We start from the raw sequence: 13,880 nt of genomic DNA on the forward strand, positions 1-13,880 counted from the left end.
GTGAATAGTCCCACTCCTGTGGACTGAATGGACTCACTAGATTAAAAAAGGAGGCATGAACTTGAGAGGAGGATGTTGTGGAGGAGTCAGAGGGAAGAAGTGCAGGGAGTATGGTAGATAAAATCAAAATACATTGCTTACATCTACAAATTTCTCCAAGAATAGATTTAAAAAAACATCATTTAAAAAATTCCTCATGCTTCAGTTTCCTAAGTTCCAGGACTTTCAGCTTATGCTACCACGTAGGGCTTGGAATTTCTTCATTAAGTTCTTTGATACCTTTTTCAGGGAAAAAAAAAATCTCTATTTCAAAATCATTAAAAATGTTGAAAAATATTTTTAAGTAGACTTTAATTTTCCCTTAGAGTTAAAAATTGGCAGAAGACTTTTAGAATTTTAAAGAAAAATATTCTTGCTTCTTTAATAAACATCAAAATATCACCAAGAATCAGTTTTCCATCTTACCCAGTATTCTCTTACTGTTTCTTTTCTTGCTTATTATTTCAGCCTCAATGCTAAAAGATTTGGTTTCTCTAGAGTAGGAGGTTTCTTTTTATTCCTCCAAATCAAATGACTTACAGAGGCCACTGAGCAGAAAAGGGCAAGGGGCCAGAATCTGCTACATGTAGGCTGCATTCCTACTTCTGCCTGCTCCTGGCCTCCTGCCCCCTCAAAGCCGGCGGCTGCCAGGATAGCACAAACAGCCTGGAGATGGGCCAGATAAAATCTAATGATGGCCAGTTGGGATCAGTCTGTAATGGAGCCCAGCACTTCATTTACTATTTACTCGGCAAGTTGCCGTTCACATAGTGGGCTACTGCATAAGGGGAGAGATTGTGAGCTAATTTCATATGTATGTACCTCTTTCCTTATTGAGGACTATTTTTCTATAGTTTTTTGGAACAGATGAAAGAAAATATCAAAGCAGCCACTGTACAGTACCTTTCTGGAAGACCAACACAAACATTGAAGGGTAGAGTTTGAGGTACTTTCTTTGACGTGAAATCTTGATATTGGAAATTTTGCTAGTTATTTTCTTGATGCTGTGACCCTCAATGTAACAAGTAACTTAAAGGACTATAGTGTTTTAAATGTGAAGTGTGCCCCAGAGTCTCATTGCGCACTTGATCCCCGGTTAGTGGAGCTACTGGAGATGACTACGAACTCATTACCCTACAGAGCCTTGGTGGAAGAAGGCCACACGATGGGAGGGCTTTGAAGATTTATTACCTCACCTTACTTCCTGTTCCCTGCGTTTACATACTGTGTACAGACGAAAACATCATCAACCCGTCTCCTGCTCCAGCTGCCATGATTTCCTGGTGTGTTGCCTTCCCACTAGGATGAACTTTGGAATTAGGAGCCAAAATAAACCATTTCTTCCCAAAGTTGCTTTCTGTCAGGGTTTTCTATTACAGCCACAGTAAAGGAAGCCCTTTTATGTTGGCAACAGTAAATCATGTTGGGGAAGGCATGTAGGCTGGAGCGGAGGATGACGTGGCACATACAATCAGACAGCAGGGTGGAGCTCTAAGGTTCAAGGTCCAACCCCACATCAGAGAGAGGACTGATTTCCAAAATATACAAAGAACTCAAGAAACTTGACACCAAAAGAATAAATAACCCAATTAAAAAATGGGGTACAGACCTAAACAGAGAGCTCTCAACAGGAGAATCTCAAATGGCTGAAAGAAGCTTAATGAGGCAGGTGGTGGTGGCACACGCCTTTAATCCCAGTACTCAGGAGGCAGAGGCAGGCAGATCTCTGTGAGTTCAAGGCCAGCTTGGTCTACAAAAGCTAGTTCCAGTACAGCTAGGATTGTTACACAGAGAAATCCTGTCTTGAAAAACAAAACAAAACAAACAAACAATTTATAAACTTAAGGAAATATCCAGCATCCTTAGGCATCAGAGAAATGCAAAGCAAAACAACTCTAAGATTCCATCTTACACCTGTCAGAATGGCCAAGATAAAAAACACTGATAATAGCTTATGCTGGAGAGGATGTGGGGTAAAGGGAACACATCTCCATTGCTGATTTGGCAACTTGTACAGCTGCTTTGGAAAATTTCTCAAAAATTAAGAAACAATATTCTTCAAGACCCAGCAATAACACCTTTGGGTATAACGCAAAGGATGCTCAATCATACCACAAGGACATGTGTTCAACTACATTCATAGCAGCATATTCATAATAGCCATAACCTAGGAAGAACCCTGAAGTCCCTCAGCCAAAGAATGGATAAAGAAAATGTGGTATATTTACACAATAGTTGTATGTAAATTTCAAGATGTTGTTGCTTTTTACATTTTGTGTGAGGTAACCCAGGCCCAGAAGGACAAATACAATATGCACTCACTCATAAGTAACTTTTAGACATAAAGCAAATAAAAAAAAAAGACTCAAGACCAGACAACAAGGAGGACCCTAAAAGAGACATACATGGATCTACATAGGAAGAAGAAATAGACACAATCTCCTGAGTAAATTCAAAGTGTAGGGGCCATGGAAGAGGATAGGAGAGGAGAGGGGAAGAAGGAAAGAGTGGAGAAAACTGGATAGTTCAATAAAAGCAATAAAAAATAAAATCATTAACCTCTAGAGTACCATAATTTTCAAAATATTTGACAGATCTTCTCTTAGCTATCTGTGAGCTACTCATTCCCAATTTTCTTTCTTTTCCTTAATGACACTGCTTATGAGACATTTTCATAATCTATAATGTGTAATGTCAATATTAATTTTCAAACTATGTTTTAGAGAAAATATTTGCTAGACACATTTTATGAATAAATAAATGATTTAGTTCATATAAGACTAATAAAATATGCAGTTTTATGTGGGAAAAAAATAGCCAGAGATTGGAAATGACCTAGACGTTTCTCAACAGAAAAATAGATGAAGGAAAAATAAGGAGGTATGTGAAAAATGTGTGTGTGTGTGTGTGTGTGTGTAAGAGAGAGGGGGAGAGGAAGAGAGAAAGGGAGGGAAGAGAGAATGAGAGAGAGAGAGAGAGAGAGAGAGAGAGAGAGAGAGAGAGAATAATATTTGAAGTGAAGTTACACCACTTGGGGTAATAACTTGCTCACCCAGAGGCATAAACTAGCTAACAAAAACACCAGTACTAAGAATAAGTAACTTCCTTTCAAGTTGTTAGAGCCATTCAAGAGACTCCCAAAATGATATAAGCTATTTATATTGCCCTTGATTATGTCTAAGAAGTTGAGATTAAGTTCCTATAGTTGAAGATACCAAGCACTTCAGAGACAGGACTTGAAAGAGTTAAGCTGGATCCTACGCAAAATCCTCCTTCCCAAGGACTAATTTCCGTAGAACTGCACTATGCTATGCAAGCTGCTGATGAGGAACTCAATCAACAGTCCTGCCCAGATGTGATGAACTACAACAATGTCCAGCATGGGAAGACATCTCTAAAGGTTGAAATACTGGCATTTATATCTCTTTTGTAACCAGCAACTGTCTAATTGGATGAAAGGTCCCCTTGACAAAAGGGAAATCATATCTGGTACTGCATTCATCCAGTCACTCAAGGCGAGAGAGATCTTGGATCTTAGAGGAGGATATACTACTGCCAATTTTCTCAACCAATATAATTCCTAACTACACGCTACACACTTATACCTATAGATAAGTGTAACCATCACTCCTCATCGCATGCTTCCTTTTACAGCAGAATAGGCTCGTTACAGAAAGCCACACTATTAAAGAGATCATATAACTGTGGAGTTATGATCCCCATTCTTCAGGTTCTGTAAACACTGTAGAAGAAGTGGCCGAGGAGGGGGTAAGAACTATAGAACTGGAAAGTCCTCTCCAAGATCCTGTCTTCTAGATATGACAGGAAAGACATACCCATGAAATTTCAAAATATGCCCATCTAAACAAGACTTGAACAATGACAACAGCAGTTGGCATGGCAACATAGATGGGGAAAATCTCACACAAACCCAACCCCAAATGAAGAGCTACAGGCATAAAATGACTGCTACAAGAGGGACAACTAGTCTTCCCCAGAAATAATCTTCTGACTTAGTGGACAATAGTAAGTTGACAACCTCAAAAACATATACATACATAAAACACGAAAGCTGATACAAGATTAAAGCATGAGGTGTCAGGAAGAGGTATCACTTTAATCTCAGAAGACTCCAGCTGACCCAATATAACAAATAATCAAGACATCTAGTAGCCAACATTAACAGTATTCAAGGAATAGGATTTTGGATGGTTGCATTCATATATTTATTAACAATAACAACAAAGAAAAAGAGACTATGAACTTGAGGTAACGGGAATGTGAGAGGGGTTGGAGAGAGAAGAAGAGGGCAAATGTCATGGTTATTTAGTTAAAATAAAATTTAAAAGTTTATGCTTACTTCAAATGCGGGGTAAATCTCAAATACAAATTGTTAGTATAGTTTATTCCAATAGTTTGTGCCTTTATGGATAAGAATATGACCAAGTATAGTTTCAGAGTACTAGTACCAGTACTAGTACTACCCAAGCTTCATGTGCCTGTGAATCTTCCAAGGATCATGGTAAGAGGAAGAATCTGATTTGGGGAGTGGTGGGTTCTGCTTTGTGAACTTATAACAAGCTCCCAGATGACAAGGATGCAGGAAAACCCTCAATTACATCTTGATCAGAGAACTTAAGGTCATTTGATTTATAAAATATTGTGCCTAAATATTGAAGACTTATCATGAACAGGTAACAATATTATAAAGCAATATTTGAACTTCAGCTCAAGACTGGAGTGAGGCAAATTAATCCACTCACATTAAACATTTATTTTCATTTTTTTAGACTGTTTCAGATGTCCTGAGAGCTTGGAAGAGTCAATCTGTGTTCTATATTCATTTACTGTAAACCTGATGCAAGGTAAGAGCCAAGATGATATGAGGAGATATTTTTTTAATCGCAGAAGACTTCAACTGTCCCAATCTCACAAGTGATTGAGAAATCCAGTAGGCAACATTAGCTGAATCTAGGGGATAAAATTTTGGCTGATGTTGTGAAGACCTGATTTGACACTTTAACTTCTATGTGTCGGAGCTCTGATGCAATAGGGTCACCTCTGCACCTGCTATCCATTCTGGTCTGCTTTTGTTTTCAGCAAGTGTGAGAGTAACCCAATGCCTTGGAAATGAGGGCACAAGAAAAAACATTACACTTGTTATTCAGAACAGCAGCTCCAATTCCAGACAGCTTCAAAGTAAATCTGCATAAGGACTTGCTGTGACTTTGTGACCAACGTCTTAATGTTCTCATACCATTAGTAAGCTCTGGCACTTTATCAAACCTAGGATATTGAATAACTACCAGTAATTACTGATTTATGGCCAAAGTTTCCTCAGCCTTGCTTTCTTCAGGAATCTAATTTGCCTTTCTCCTTTGGAAACACATTGGATCAGTCGGATCACGTTCTCTGCAAACTTCACTGTGTACATATATAAACAGAGGACATTTTGCTCTCTTTCTTGGTGCTGTCGCTATGATCTCATGGTGCATCATTTAAAATTAACAACATTTCTCTATATTCAAGAAAGACAAGTAATGAGCATATAGCATTTAGGGGATACACTGAATTTTTCTATAATTTTTAGAAGTGTTTTGTCAACTTTGGTAAAGGCAATCATATATGTAGAAGGATTCCTGAAGCCCATGTAGTCCAAGATGGCAAGTGGTTTTTATTTCCAGTGTCATAGGGCAGAGAAATGTGGGTAGATATGCCTCTTATTTTTCAATCCAGAATTGGTAGTACCAACCTTAATTTGAGAACATGATTTTCTTTCCTTTTCATTATCTACCACTCTTTACCTAGATGCATGTACCAGCCACACACCAAAATTGTTCTCATGCCAGTTGTCTGGACAACCCCAGCACCTTTATTTTACCTTCATTTCCCTATGCCCAATTACTTGGAGGCTTCCCAAAATCATGTTCATGACATTTGTCCTTCATGGTTTCAAGAAAGGCCTCTATTACCATATGACGCATTTTGTCATATTTCACATTAATGAGTGGGCAAATGACTGAAATCCTTATGCCTTAGTACTACCAAATATTTATGATCATATTATCACTCACATTGGTTGGATACACAATATGTGACAGGTTTCTATCTATATTATTTTCTGAAGTGGGGCCACCAAACTCCCATAGAGTGCCTTATCATTCGTTCCCCACCCTTTCTCACCCACTACATAGTTGGGAGGAAAGCAAAGGTTGATGACTCAGTACTTCTGAGACCTCACAATAGCCTTGAAGGGTCCAGATATAGAAATATAAAGTTCAGGAATGGGCTGCTTACAGCAGGATGTTTAGAACTGATTTAGATCTTTCTCTGTCATTGTGACCTTGGCTGAGTTACTTTTTTGATACATTGTCAAGTGTGGATGACAGCTTGCTTTTAAATATGACTAGTCAAAGCAAATAAGCAAAAGACCTGTGCCCTTCCCACAGGAAAGTTCTAGTCCATATAAGCATGCCAAATTATTAAGATATTGATATTTCCAGAGTGTGCTTCATGTGACTGAATTTTTTACCTTTAAATGTGGATGTGCAGTGATGCTGTTGTTGACGGGCTGATTCTTAGTATATTCATGAAGAACTATGCATCATTTTCTTGATTAACTCATAGCTCAGGACTTGTTAACCCAGACACCAAGAAAGATGAAGCTTTTTGACACATTGCATCCAATATCTCAATTATTCATTTTAAGAATTAGTGTAAAATTAGCACAGACCCCTGTTCCTACGAAAATAGATAATTATGTAAATTGGAATGCTATAGCTGGAGAATCTTGCATAATGAAAAGGTTGATATTAATATCTTTGAATGGATGATGTATATTATATTGTTAGTAAAAAATAATTCATTCATGCACACTTGTTCTAAACAATTATTTTATGAAGTTTATTTCACTCCCAATGTCAAAATGTTTCAGTATATCTGGTAAATACTTGGGAATAGCAAAATGCTAATATTTTTTCAAATTTAGGTAAGAGTAAAAAGTATTAAAATGTCTTTTTCTTTTACTTTCTATCACTTATGATGTTCAAATGTTCACCCTCAGACAGATGTTACAAGGATTTGTTAATTCTTTTTTAAGCATAATTCTTTATTAATTCTTTGCAAATTTCATATCATGCACCCCAAACCTATTGACCTCCCAGTCCCTCTGTATCTGCCCCTCACCCCTGTGGAATGACCCCCAAAATAAAATTAATTTAAAACAAAACAAACAAAACCCTACCTCAATCCTCCATCTTTCCAACACCTCTTCATTCATCCTACTAGCATCGGGAGCCACACACTACTCAATTTGCCCAATCAGCCCCACCCGGAAAATGTTTATTGCAATGAGGTTTTGATCTGGTTCAAGGCCTCTGGTTTCTGGTACACCATAATCACTGGGGGCCCATCGAAACTCCTCTCGGATATCCTGTTGTTGCCCTGAGTCATGGAGACCCTGCAGTTGCTCTTCTGAAGGACCAGTCTCTTTGCCCACTCCAACAGCTGTTAGGATGAGCCAACCCAAGGTCCAGGATGAGGGTCTCAGTGGTAACTGAGCTGGTTGGTCTGGGCCACTGGGACCACTTCCTCAGGTGAGGGACAGAGCTAGCTGTCTGGGTCTTCAATTTGATTCCATTTATCAGCATTTTGTTTTTATGCCCATACCATATGGTTTTTATTCTTATAGCTCTGTGGTACAACTTGAAATGAGGGTTAGCGATACCTCCTGCAGTTATTTTACTTGTCAGGATTGCTTTAGCTATCCTGTTCTTTTGTGATTCCATGTGAAGTTGAGAAAGGGCCTTTCAAGGTCTTTAAAGGACTGTGTTGGACTTTTAATTTGGATTGCGTTGAATCTGTAGATTGCTTTTGGCAGGATGTCCTTTTACTATGTTAATCATACCAATACATGACCATGGGAGATGTTTCTATTTTCTGAAATCTTCCACAATTTCTTTCTTCAAAGACAGGTCTTTATCATTCAAGTCTTTCATTTGCTTGGTTAGCGTTACCTCTAAGCTATTTTATATTATTTGAGGCTATTGTAAGAGGTGTTGTTTCCCTGATTTCTTTCTCAGTCTTTTTGTCATTTGTACATAGGAGGGCTACTGCTACTTGTCAGCTAATTTTGTATCCAGCTACTTTGCTGAAAGTATGAATCAGCTGTAGGAGCTTCATGGTGGTGTTTTAAGGGTCACTTATGTATACTATCATATCATCTTCAAATAAAGATACTTTGACTTCTTGTTTTCCAATTTGTATCCCATTGGTCATGCTGAGTTGTCTTATTGCTGTAGCTGAGACTTCAAATACTATATTGAATAGGTATGCAAAGAGTGGACAGCCTTTTCTTATTCCTGATTTTAGTGGGATTGCTTTGAGTTTCTCTCTATTTAAGTTTATTTTAGCTATAAACTTGATGTACATTCTCTTTATTATGTCACTTGTATCCTGAATATCTCCAGGACTTTTAACATGAAAGGGTGTTGGATTTTTGTCAAAGGGTTTTTTCAGCATCTAATATGATTATCATATTTTCTTTATATGGTGGATTATATTTGCTGAATTTTATATATTGAACCATCCCTAAAGATCAAGGATAGATGATCTTTTTTTATGTTTCCTTGGAATTTTGTTTGCAATTATTTTATTAAGTATTTTGCATGTAGGTTCATAAAGGACCTTTAATTCTCTTTCTTTGTTGAGTCTTTATGGTTTGGCTCTCAGGGTACCTATAGCCTCATAGAATGTCATATACATACATACATATATATGTGTATATATATATATATATATATATATATATATATATATATATATGAGTAATTTGAGGAGTATTAGACTTAACTCTTTCCTGAATGCCTGGTAGAATTCTATACCAAAACCATCTGGCCATGGACATTTTCTGGCTGGAAGACTGCTTCTACTTTTTTTGTGGTTATAGGTCTATTTAAATTGTTTATCTGATCTTGATTTTACTTGGGTAAGTGGTAGCCACTTAGAAAACTTGTCATTTTTTTTTCAAAAGTTACAATCTGGTAGAGTATAGATTTTTAAAGTATTGTCTAATGATTCTCTATTTCCTTGGTGCCTGCTGTTATGTGCCCCTTTTCATTTCTGATTTTGTTAATTTGCATATTTTTTCTGTCTTTTGGGTGGTTTGGTTAAGGGTTTGTATATCTTGTTGGTTTTCTCAGAGTAGCAATTTTCTTTGTATTGTTCTCATTGTTCTTCATTGTTTCTATTTTGTTGATTCTGCCCTGAGTCTGATTATTTCTTGCTATCTACTCCTCTTAGGTGTGATCACTTATTTTTGTTTTAGAGCTCTCAGGTCTGCTATGGACAGTGTGAGATCTCGCCAGTTTTGTTATGTAGGCACTAATGCTATGGACTTTCCTCTTTGCACTACTTACATTGTTGCCTATAAATTTGGGTATTCTGTGAATTCCTTGAATTCTAGAAAACCTTTCATTTCTCTTTTTCTGTCTTTACTTATTTTTCATTCAGTTGTTCAGTTTTCATGTATTTTTACGCTTTTGTTATTTCTGCTCTTATTGATATCCAATTTTAATATATGGTGGTCTCATAGCATTCTAGTGTTGTAATATGAGCGGCGGGGCTGCGTCCCCAACACCCCAGCCGCCTGCCCGGCTAGCTTATGCCCCGAAATAATTACACGGACACTGTATTCTTTTAATCACTGCTTGGCCCATTCTCTTCTAGGCTAATTCTCACATATTAATTTAGCCCATTTCTAATCATCTGTGTATGGCACCCCAAGGTGCGCTTACCAGGAAGATTCTAGCCTATGTCTATCCTGGGTCGGACCTTCATCTCGTGTGTCTGCCAGGGAGAAGGGCATGGCCTCTCTGCTGAGGTGTCTGCTCCGGAGAGCAGAGCTGTGGAGTCTGACCTCACTTCCTCTTCCTCCCAGCGTTCTGTTCTGCCTACTCCACCCACCTAAGGGATGGCCTATCAAAATGGGCCAAGGCAGTTTGTTTATTACCAATGACCTTCCTCCATCATTTCCCCTTTTTCTGTTTAAACAAAAAGGAAAGGCTTTAACTTTAACATAGCAAAATTACATATAACAAAACAGTTATCAAGTAAAAGTTACAATAATCGTTATCATAACTAAGGAAAACTATAACTATAACTAACTATTCTTAACTCCATCAAACACTCCAGAAAGATACAATACTACCTAAGCAAACAAGAAAAAAAAAGCAACTTTTAAAACTCTAGAAATGACAGAGACATCTCGCTGTCTGGACAGTCACCCAAAGTTCCTCTGTACCATTGGGGCATCCACCTTCAGCCTTCAGGCCCATGGTATCCAGCAGACATTTCCATAAAGCAGAAAAATACAAAGTCAGTTCAGTCACTATCTGTTGTGTCCTGCAGAATGTCTCGCAGACTCTTTCAAAATGAATCAGGAACCCCAAAAGATCATCTCACCTTAGGCAAGTTCAGTAGTCCTCTCTCTGCGGGTTCTCTGTGTCCAGTTTATGCAATAGTCCAGGCAAGAGCAGTTTCTTGCCCAAATGTCTATCAAACTCCATAACGAGCCTCTTCGATGCCCATCTTCCTCTTGAAGTAGGTTGGTGCTGCCAGGAGCAGAGTGTCTCATTGTCATGAAAAGTCCTCAGTTATTAAAATATTTAAAATGCCATATTCTATAATCTTTGAAAGATATGAAGAATGCCTATCTAAAATATATCTATGTACATCTAGAAAATCTTAACTAACATGACTACAAACTTGACTATTATGATTATCTATTAACAATCTATATTTCTAATTATACATTACATTTTTAAATGAACTACACAATCACAGTTCCTTAATCAAGAAAAGAAACACATATACATATAACAAAATTGACCGTAAATCTCTATTAATAAAGCAAAATCTATACTAATGCAAATTATTCATACCTATATCATATCCCCCTTTAAACGTAAAAGAACGTTTATAAACCATATTTGGGAACATGGGTGTAGTTTTTCTCTCCAAACTGCTTCCTTCTGAATGGGGGCGTCGTTAATTAGGTCTTTCATGGTATAACCTGTGTGCTAGTTTCATCTCAGTTGGCAGTTGAGCGAAGCAATTTTTTGAAGGCATGCACACCAACCCTTCAGGAGGGCGTGGTCCATCATACCAAATCGGAATAGAAGAAATGAACAGCGTCTCATCTTCTGTGAAAACAAAATAAGAAACTCCTTTCCAAAGCATCATGTCCTTAGATCCAAATTTCAAAGTCAAGGCATCAAAATATCTATGTTGGATTAGTTCAGCAGCATTTATAAATAAATATCTTTTAGCTGCTGTTGCTCCTTCCTCAGCATTTAAATAATTCAAAGAGAGTATAATAGCATACAGTATCAAAATTCTCTGTGTATTTTCCATCTTTGTGCAGCTTTGTTTTAACCTCTATTTTGTTATTTTTACTTTTAACTCTTTGCTTTTTGAGACAGGTTCTCTGTATCTTTGACCTGAAGTAGCTCTGTAGACCAGGCTGTCCGTGAACTCTCAGAGATCCGCCTGTCTCTGCCTCCCAGGCATTGAGATTAAAGGTGTAAGGTACTACACCTTGAACTCAGAGATCTGTTTGCCTCTGCCTTCTAGGCACTGGGATTAAAGGCGTGTGCTACCACACACAACAACTCTCTTCCTTTTTTTGTTTTTTACTTTAAGAACTTCAACTTTTAGTCTGCATATATTTTTAACACACTGTAAACCATTTAAAAATTTTCTTTGTCTTTGAATCTCTCTTTACTGTATATCTCTCTTTTTCTGACCACATGAGTCTTTAATTTACCAAGCAATATCAGTAGGATTAAAGGCGTGGCTTTGCCGGCTGGATCCAGCCCATTCCTTAGCTTTCCAGCCTCATGGCTGAGGTACTGGCTGTAGCCATGTTTACTGCCACTACTCTATGGCATTTCAAGGTCCCTACCAGCAAGCGAGCTTCAGCAGCCTGTGCTTGCAAACCCCACGAACCGCCTGCGTAAAAGAGTCGGAGTTTGCCGTGGCAGGACAGCCCAGAAAGCTGGCATTTTTAAACGGCGCAGCTTTTTCTTGCTACGGCTGAAAACCGAAAAGCATGTGTTCAGCTTTTCGTCAACACCGGTTAAGTGTTTCGTGGCAGGACCTCTTAATGAGCTGCAGGCTTTGCAGCTAAAGCTGAGTCAGGAAGCCTCTCTTAGATGAGGCGCTTGCTTGCCTCTAACAAGCAGAGTTGATCCGAGAAACTGTCACTATCAAGAAAACATGCTTTACTCTTTCCCAAGTTTTCAGGCTTTCTGTGGATTCAGTTGTCCGCACGTCTGGGTGCCATCTGTTGTAATATGAGCGGCGGGGCTGCGTCCCCAACACCCCAGCCGCCTGCCCGACTAGCTTATGCCCCGAAATAATTACACGGACACTGTATTCTTTTAATCACTGCTTGGCCCATTCTCTTCTAGGCTAATTCTCACATATTAATTTAGCCCATTTCTAATCATCTGTGTATGGCACCCCAAGGTGCGCTTACCAGGAAGATTCTAGCCTATGTCTATCCTGGGTCGGACCTTCATCTCGTGTGTCTGCCAGGGAGAAGGGCATGGCCTCTCTGCTGAGGCGTCTGCTCCGGAGAGCAGAGCTGTGGAGTCTGACCTCACTTCCTCTTCCTCCCAGCGTTCTGTTCTGCCTACTCCACCCACCTAAGGGATGGCCTATCAAAATGGGCCAAGGCAGTTTGTTTATTACCAATGACCTTCCTCTATCATTCTAGGAGTTTTTTCAATATTTGTGTATTTATTGAGACTTGTTTTGTGTCTGACAGACACAAAGGTTTGGAGAAGGTTCCTTGAGATGCAAAGTATATTCTTTTGTGTTTTGGTGAAATGTTCTGTAAATATATGTTAGGTCCATTTAGTTTATAACATCTGTTAGGTCCAGCATTTCTCTGCTTAGTTTTTGTCTGAGGGTGGGATATTGAAGTCTTCCCACTGTAAATGTTGGAGGGTCAATATGTGATTTATGCTGTAGTGGTGCTTCTTTTACAAACTTGGGTTCCCTTTTGTTTGGGGCATAGATACTAAGAACTCAAATGTCCTCTTGGTGGATTTTCCTTTGATGAGGAAGTAGTATACTTCTCTGTCTCTTTTGATTACATTTGAAGTCCATTTTGTTCTAGATTACATTGGCAATACCTCTTCGCTTCATTAAGTTTATTTGCTTGGAATATCTTTTTCTACTCCTCATCCCTAAAGTAAAGTATCTATTTTTGATGTTGAGGTGTGTTTGAATCCTGTTTTCACATCCAATCTGCTAGTCTGTGTCTGTTTATTGAGTGCTCGAGACCATTGATGTTGAGAGATATCAATGATCAATGATTGCTGATTCTTGTTATTTTGCTGTTGTACGTCATGGTGGTGGTGGTGGTGGTGGTGGTGGTGTGTGTGTGTGCGTGCGCATGCACCAACCTGCAGGTATGGTGTTTGAAGGGCTGATGTGGGAGTGATTTCTTATTAATAAAGAAACTGCCTAGACCCATTTGATAGGCCAACCCTTAGGTAGGCGGAGTAAACAGAATGGAATGCTGGGAGAAAGAAGCTGAGTCAGGGAGTCGCCATGATTCTCCCACTCCAGACAGACGCAGGTTAAGATCATTCCTGGTAAGCCAGCTCGTGGGCTACACAGATTAATAGAAATGGGTTAGATCAATATGTAAAAGCTAGCCAATAAGAAACTGAAACTAATGGGTCAGGCAGTGTTTAAAAGAATCCAGTTTCCGTGTAATTATTTTGGGTAAAGCTAGCCGGGTGGCGGGACACAGCCCGCCGCTCCGTATT

Source organism: Microtus oregoni, unplaced genomic scaffold (genome assembly GCF_018167655.1).
Source record: "Microtus oregoni isolate MIOR12 unplaced genomic scaffold, Mior012 000017F_ref0000208, whole genome shotgun sequence".
Taxonomy (NCBI): domain Eukaryota; kingdom Metazoa; phylum Chordata; class Mammalia; order Rodentia; family Cricetidae; genus Microtus; species Microtus oregoni.